Source organism: Tinamus guttatus, unplaced genomic scaffold (genome assembly GCF_059628265.1).
Source record: "Tinamus guttatus ecotype Peru unplaced genomic scaffold, ASM5962826v1 Tinamus_guttatus_pri_ptg000474l, whole genome shotgun sequence".
NCBI classification, from domain to species: Eukaryota; Metazoa; Chordata; class Aves; order Tinamiformes; family Tinamidae; genus Tinamus; species Tinamus guttatus.
This window is the reverse complement of record NW_028289008.1, coordinates 1,090,700-1,098,254: the sequence shown is the minus strand read 5'-3', so window position 1 is coordinate 1,098,254 and position 7,555 is coordinate 1,090,700.

Below are 7,555 nucleotides of genomic sequence, written 5' to 3'. Positions count from 1 at the left end.
AGTCTGCCAGGGACATCTGAATGTCCCCTCACCCATCCATTAGTCCATAGGCAGCACCAGCTTCTCCTGGGCTGCTGCATCAGGGTCTATCTGAGCTGCTCCTTAGCACCTGGAAACATGGGGGTGCCCCTGGACAGTCCCCTGCTCCTGGGAAGTTTCTGCAAGGAGAACTGGGCTCACTTGTGAGTGTCGTTGTCCTTCATTTGACTGAGGTGCAAGAACACGACAGTGAGGGGTAAGGCTCAGTGATGAAGCAGGTCCCGTGACAAAGTCCTTTTTCTGCTGTTGGAATGCGCAAGGGTTCATGCTGAGAGTGATTGAAATGCCAAAGATTTCTGTTCTATCTAAGAATGCTCCCACATTGAGGAGGCACCTTTGTGTGTTTGTTTGTGCACCATTATATATATTATATATACGCACATTTCTATATCAACGGACTCCTGCAGTGATCCTTTGGCAGAGAACACTTGATTTCTGCATATTGAAGAGCCCTGCCATGGAAGGGGAGGCCATCGACTCCTGCAGATCTTGTGCAGCAAAGCTACTCCTTCTCTCTGAAGTTTCTGGAATACAGGTGCAGATGGTGAAGTGGCATGAGGACAAGTACTGTCTCTAGACATCTCGACATCTAAAAAGAGGTAGGGTCTTTCCTTGCTTCCATTTGACTGTTCTCCTCCCTAGCTGGAGTCAGATCTGGTGTGACAGATTCAGATACAAATATCTCTGTTGAGGAAGGCAAGGCTGATGGGGACAAATCCTTCACAAAGCTCTTCTCCTTCAGACACAACTGGTGTGAGCGCTGTATTCAGCTCTGATGCTGGTGAATAGAGAATATTCCCAGCCGGTTTTCCGGGACAAGTCCCTTCCAAGCAATGCAAGACGCCATTCCCAGGCATCTCCAGAAACACTAATCAAAGAGTATTTTGACACATCCAAATACACCTGCAGCACAGCAGAAACAACTCTTTGGAGCCATGGGAAGCGGGTCCCTGCTGCAGAGAATACAGCCATTTCAATGTGGATCACCTGAAATGGGGCTGAATTAAGGGAGAGAGGAAATATGGGGGATTTTTGAGAAACTGAAATGGTTTGGCTCAGACAAGTCCGCTCTAAATTTTTGCTTTCTTTCCTTCCTTGAACAGGACTCCCAAAGGAGCTAAGGTCCAACAGCAGCTCATTCAATGAGTTCCTCCTCCTGCCATTTGCAGACACGCGGGAGCTGCAGCTCTTGCACTTCTCACTCTTCCTGGCCATCTACCTGGCTGCCCTCCTGGCCAACTGCCTCATCATCACAGCCGTAGCCTGCGACCACCACCTCCAGACCCCCATGTACTTCTTCCTCCTCAACCTCTCCCTCCTCGACCTGGGCTCCATCTCCACAACTGTTCCCAAATCCATGGCCAATTCCCTGTGGAACAACAGGATCATTTCCTACTCAGGATGTGTTACCCAGGTCTTCCTGGTAGCATTCTTGTTTTCAGCAGAGTTATCTCTTCTCACAGTCATGGCCTATGACCGCTACGTTGCCATCTGCAGACCCCTGCACTATGGGAACCTCCTGAACAGCACAGCTTGTGTCAAAATGGCAGCAGCTGCCTGGGGCAGTGGCTTTCTCAATGCTCTCCTGTACACCGGGAACACATTTTCCCTGCCACTCTGCCAAGGCAATGTGGTAGAGCAGTTCTTCTGTGAGATCCCCCAGATCCTCAAGCTCTCCTGCTCACACTCCTACCTCAGGGAAGTTGGGTTTCTTGTGTTTGGTATTTGTTTATTCTTTACATGTTTTGTTTTCATTGTGGTGTCCTATGTGCAGATCTTCAGAGCTGTGCTGAGGATCCCCTCCGAGCAGGGCCGACACAAAGCCTTTTCCATGTGCATCCCACACATGGTCGTGGTCTCCCTATTTCTCAGCAGTGGCACGTGTGACTACGGGAAGCCTCCCTCCATCTCCTCCCCATCTCTGAATCTGGTGGTGGCTGTTCTGTATGCAGTGGTGCCTCCAACGGTCAACCCCCTCATCTACAGCATGAGGAACAAGGATCTCAAGAACGCCCTAATGAAACTGGCTCGGTGCTAGAAATAAGCTCCCTGTCCTTCCTAACAAGTGGTTCCTAATGCGTCTCAGATAGTTCTGTGCTTTGAGCATTCTCTCTGTGTTTATAATGATTTTTTTGCATAAGTTTTTGAATGCATCCTGCTTTGCCAGAAGCATGATCCTGCTCTGTGTAATTGTCATACCTGCTGTAAATATGTCTGTCCTTGTGTTTCTGTGTCAGTCCTGGCTTCGCTCAAATAAAAGTGGATTTCCTCACTGCAGTACTTGAAGGTTTGACTCTCCTTCCAAAGTCAGATTCTAAAATGTGCTCAGGGACTTTCACCATCAAAGTGTCTGTTTCTTTCTCGGGGCTCTTCAGGGCCTCCAGCAACGGTCTCATGGATGATGTGTTAGGGAGGGAGGGTTGGATTCAGTTCTCACCTGTGGATGCTCAGCGCTCCTGCAGATGGTGGATGGTCAAATTGTATCTTCGATGTGACAGGGCTGAAGATGGATATGGATACCCTGCCCTGGGTGCTGTCTGCACAGTGGAGCCAGGGAGCCGTGTGCGGGTGCAGGGATGGGCACACATGGAAGCCCCCATGTTCCGCTTGGGAGAAGGGAACCTGCCAGGAGCTCTCCCACCTCTGCCCCACCAGCACCAGTGATGACCAGCCCTGCTGCTGCACCCACAGTTTCTCCATGCTGAACTCAACCACGTCTCCAAGCTGCTCCCTACAGCTGGCTGCAGGGACACCCATGGGGTCTGGCCATTCCTTCTCCTCACAAGCCGCTTGTTCAAGGCAATGCTGGAAGAACAGGCCTGGCGCCATCCTCTTGGCACTGCACTGCCTGTGACTGTCACAAGTGAACAGTCCCCTCCAGAGAATGGTTCCTGGGACAGGCACTTGGGAACAAGCAGCTGGCAGCGTTGATGGGAGTCCATCTGGGACATGCCCTCTGGGTGGACAAGGAGGCCTCAGGCTGCCTCAGCCTCTTGGGGAGGAGTTGTCCGCTGGGAGGAGTGCGGGGAGGAAGGACGTGAGTCCTCCTGTGGTTTGCGAGGTGAAGGTGCTGACATGTGGCGGAGACCAGGGCACTGCTGCCTCCTCGGCCCTCTCCCAGCTCTTGGGAGGTCATTGCGGGAGCCAGCCAGTCCCCAAGAACAACTATTCCCTCAACTTTGCAGCCAGTGCTGGCAGGCTGTGTGCACGTGGGGTGCCCTTTAAGCCACACACTTGTTCACATTGCTTAAAGGGGACTGTACCCACCTCCTCACCCTGCCTGGGTGCTTGGTCACTCCCACTGTGGTCTCACCCTTGTCACCTACAAGCTTGAATTAAGGCCCTAGCCCTCATGTTCAAAGAGCTCCACATAGCTCATCTGCTCCTTCACACTAAGGGCAGCCCCTTTGCTCATCTTCCTCCGCTCACTCCTGAAGATCTCCTACCCTGCTACTGTATGAGATGTAGAATCCTGTGTGAGATTCCACCACACCTCAGCAATATTTCTCAGTCAGATGGGTGCCTCCATTTGCTCCTCTCTCTGCCCCAAGCTTTATCCACTTGTGCATGTTTCCATTGCAGAGCCTCAGCTGTGGCGCCGAGAACAGGTTGGTGATGGTGAAACTTGTTCTACAAAGGGCCCAGGACACAGCGTTTCTGGTGCCTGTACTTCAGAGCACGGGTATGCTGTCATATAGAGCAGGTGGCAACGTGATGGTGAGAGAGGGGTCCCACTAAGAGAGCAAAGCCTGCAGAGCCCAGGGCCAGGGGGGAAACAGAACTGGGTTGTCCAGCCCTGGAAGGAGAGGGTTTTGCTGCCTGAGCACCCTCTGCAGCACCTTGGCGCCTGGGACAGAGCTGAATTGATCTCCCTGAAGGACAACGCATCAGTGAATAAGGTCCTGGCTTGGACTGCCATCCAGTCACCCAGTGAACATCACTAACACTGCCCTTGCTCCTGTCATCCAATGGTGGAAAGAGGTCTCTGCTCTAGTAGCCTCACCCTTAAAATCTTGTAGCTCTCCCTCTCCGGAAACTCTTCACACCCTTACATGAGGGAAATGGGCTAACGATGACCTCCGTGTGGTAAATCACAGCCTGCCCAGGTCCAGGTACTTCTTCAGTGGCACCTTGTCCTTCCTGGAGTGGGGTTCACTTCTGTCACAGGCCCAAGTTGCCTTTAATTACCCCTAGGAGGCAAATCCCTCTCCTGTTTCTCCCTGGCCTTGGGTATTCCAGACTTTTCTCTCTTTGTGGGAACCTCCTTTCAGCATAACCCTGACAACTGCTCTCTACACGAGCATGTCCCCACTGTCAAGTGGGGCCATTGCACACACGGTGTCCTTGGCTCTTGGTAACAGGTTTCTCCATTGCAGATCTCTTCCTTGTGCCTCAGTTGAGGCTTTCCAACCCCTATATCACACACAAGTGCATGCAGCCTGGGGCACAGAGGAGGGCAGATGGAGAGGCACAAGCTGTCACTGCACGGAAACACGGTTGGAATAATGGAGATGCTTTGAGACCACTCACATGACTAGAGGGCTGTGATGGCAGAGGACAAGCTCCGCAGGAAGAAAGGTGTTGGGGTGGATGCCCTTGATGTGAAGGGACAACTCAGATGGAAGGAGCTCTTGAGTGGGATGGATCAAGGTCTGGGTGAGAGCTTGCATAGGCTCCCTCCGGGCGAGGGAATCCTGCAATCTGAAGGGTGGTGGAGCTTAGGAAAGCCAGCAGGTCTTTAAGGAGCACAGCCACCCAGCCCAAGGATGGTCCATTCTGATGCTCATTAAAACTAGAACACGCTTTGGGAGATCAGCTTGGCTACACAGGATAGTGTTGTCTACTTTCTAGGGATGGTGTTCCAATAAGGACCAAAACCAGGTCCTGCCCTTAGGACAGACCGACCCTTGCAGTGATATGGACTGGGGAATGTCTGGCTGGGCAGCAGGTCTTTGGAGAAGGACCTTTGTGGGCAGCAAGCTGCATGTGAGCCAGCAACATGCTCTGGAGGCCACAGTGTCCTGGACTGCATGAACACGAGTCCCCCTACTCTGTACTCATTAGAGTACCTCTAGATACTGCATCCGGTTGGGGCTTTCAGTAGAAGAACTCTGCTCATCACATGAAGTGAGTTCAATGTCAGGTCTCCAAAGTGGCTGGGGGCTGGAGTACCACTTACCCCCTTGTGGGGAGAAGGTTTGGGTTTGTTCAGTTCAGAGAAGTTAAGGCTTCTCCTGACCCTTTTTTTTTTTTTTTTTTTTTTTTTTTTGCCTCTGGGTCAATACCTGAACTGGCTGCCCCAGAGTCAGGCCCTTCTACTGGGGTGAGGTTGCTTTTTCAGGCCTGGTCAGCACATGAGCTGCATGGAGAAGCTGAGAACCATGACCTTCTTTAGCCTGCTGAAGTGCTACAGCTAATGGGAAGAGAGCAGGAGCCTGTGACTGCCTGCAGGGTGGTTTCAGAGATGCTGGAAGTTGTTCAGGTAGTGGGAAAGAAACAGAGAAGGAGAAAGAGTCACAAACTGAAGCTTGAGGTACAGACTTGACTTGAAGAAAAATGTCACTTAAGAGCAATGCTGTGGTGCAAGAGGTCACCTGGAGGGGACCTGAGATCAAGCCATGCCTTATTGTTTCAAAGAAGAGTTGCCAAGGACAGAGAGACATAGGAAAGGTTGGAGAGATGCTGGGGCGAGAACAAGGTGGGGAAGCAGCCTGGGTGTCTACAAGCTGCAGGGAAAAAGGCACAGGCATGGGAAAATGTGGGACAGCCCAAAGAGGAGACAGCCGAGGGCAGTGCCACAACCAAAAACCTCCTCAGGAACTAGGTCTGTGTTCTCTTGGCCATGGCTGGTGTGTCTGCCATTGAGACTTAGAAGAAGAAACTTCTTCCTTCTGGCAATAGGGCCTCCTTGCCTGCTTTCCCCCAGGCACACAAGGTGTCCTGGATCAGTGTCCTGCCCTAGGCCTTGAACACCCCCACTCACACACTGCTCCAACAAAAAGCCTTGGGCAAAGCATGATGGAAAGGATGTCCATACTCAGGGACTGGGCACCTCTATTTGGTCATTCTGCTTGTTAACACACATGAAGGGTTGACCTGGAATCAGAGGAACCTGCACGTTGCCTTTTCCTATCTGCAATCACGACTTCCAACTCTCTGCTCTAATCAGCCCCTGGAGAGGCTTTCCTTGGTAATGAACCACAGTGGGACCCATTAACCCTCCAAGAAACTTAAGGATGTGCTCTGACTTGATGTGTCTCAACACATCAAGAGGGATGTGCCTCTGACTTGAACTTCTTGAGAAGTTTCTTCAGTCTCCTCTCAGCATCAGAGGTTCATGGACTCAGCACCAACTACTCCCAAAGGGTCAGTCAAATGCAAAACCCCTCAGGAGCCATGATTCTTGCCATAATTTTCTGCAATTTTTAAATCTTCTCTAGCTAATTGGAAAGGAGTGTCTTAACATTAGACTGATTACAATGAGCACCTGGAAAAGAAAATTAGATATATTTTTTTGAGCTTTCTTTATTGTTCCATATTCTGAATCAGCCATACGCACTTTCTCCACTTCCTAGAGTGTCTCCCAGTGAAGTCTGGACATGTGTGAAAAGTAATGTTTTTGAGGGGAGACCTGTATGAAGAACCTTCTTGCTCAGCTCCCCAGCCCTGCCACTTCTCTCATCAGCCACTGGGTCCTTGGATCACTCTGGCTAAAATCAAACTGTTTTTCTCACTCCAGTAGCTGAATGTTACAGCTCATGTGCACCAATTCCCACCTGAACTAGCTGCAAACTTTTAAAATATTAAGTATGATAAAACAAAATAACCTGGATCCTATGTCAATAGGAAACAAAATCCAAACCTCAACTATAGGTTGAATCCTGAGTTGCCTCCAAGGAGCTTCACAGCCTACAAGGAATAACCTTCCTTGAACCTCTTTTCACAACCAGGTAGTAAAGGCTGGATAGACACACGGTGAAGGAGCTGGTTAAGAGACAACAAGAGTCTCCTGAAAGGCTCCCTGAAGCTCAAAGCAGCAAGGGAAGAGTTGAGAGGTGCCTAAATGATAAAGAGCAAGGGGAGGAGGAAGACTAGAACCATGGAAAGTGCAGATGTGCAGATCATCTGAATCAAAGCTGACTTTCAAAAAGTCCAAGCTAATCAGACATGTGGAGATATGTGAGGAATTGGTCAAAGTGTGTCTGTGAGCGGGCGGATTCCACCCCATGACAGACCCCCCATCCGTGCAGATGTCTCTGTCAAATGCAGTTGCCTGCATTTCCCTTTCTAGTCAATACAGGGAAAATAAGAGGTCTTAGCTTTTTTATTATTATTATTTCAGATATTTTTCCTAATGACAAGCTAAGGGCCTGCAGGAGACACCTCCAAAAATTTCAGCACCACAAGGGAACTAGCCCAGGGCATCTCCAGTAGCACCAGCCTCTCTATTTGATCAAATTGAATCCATCCCCTAAACCAGATTATAGTCATAAGTAGGAACATTCTGAAAGAATAA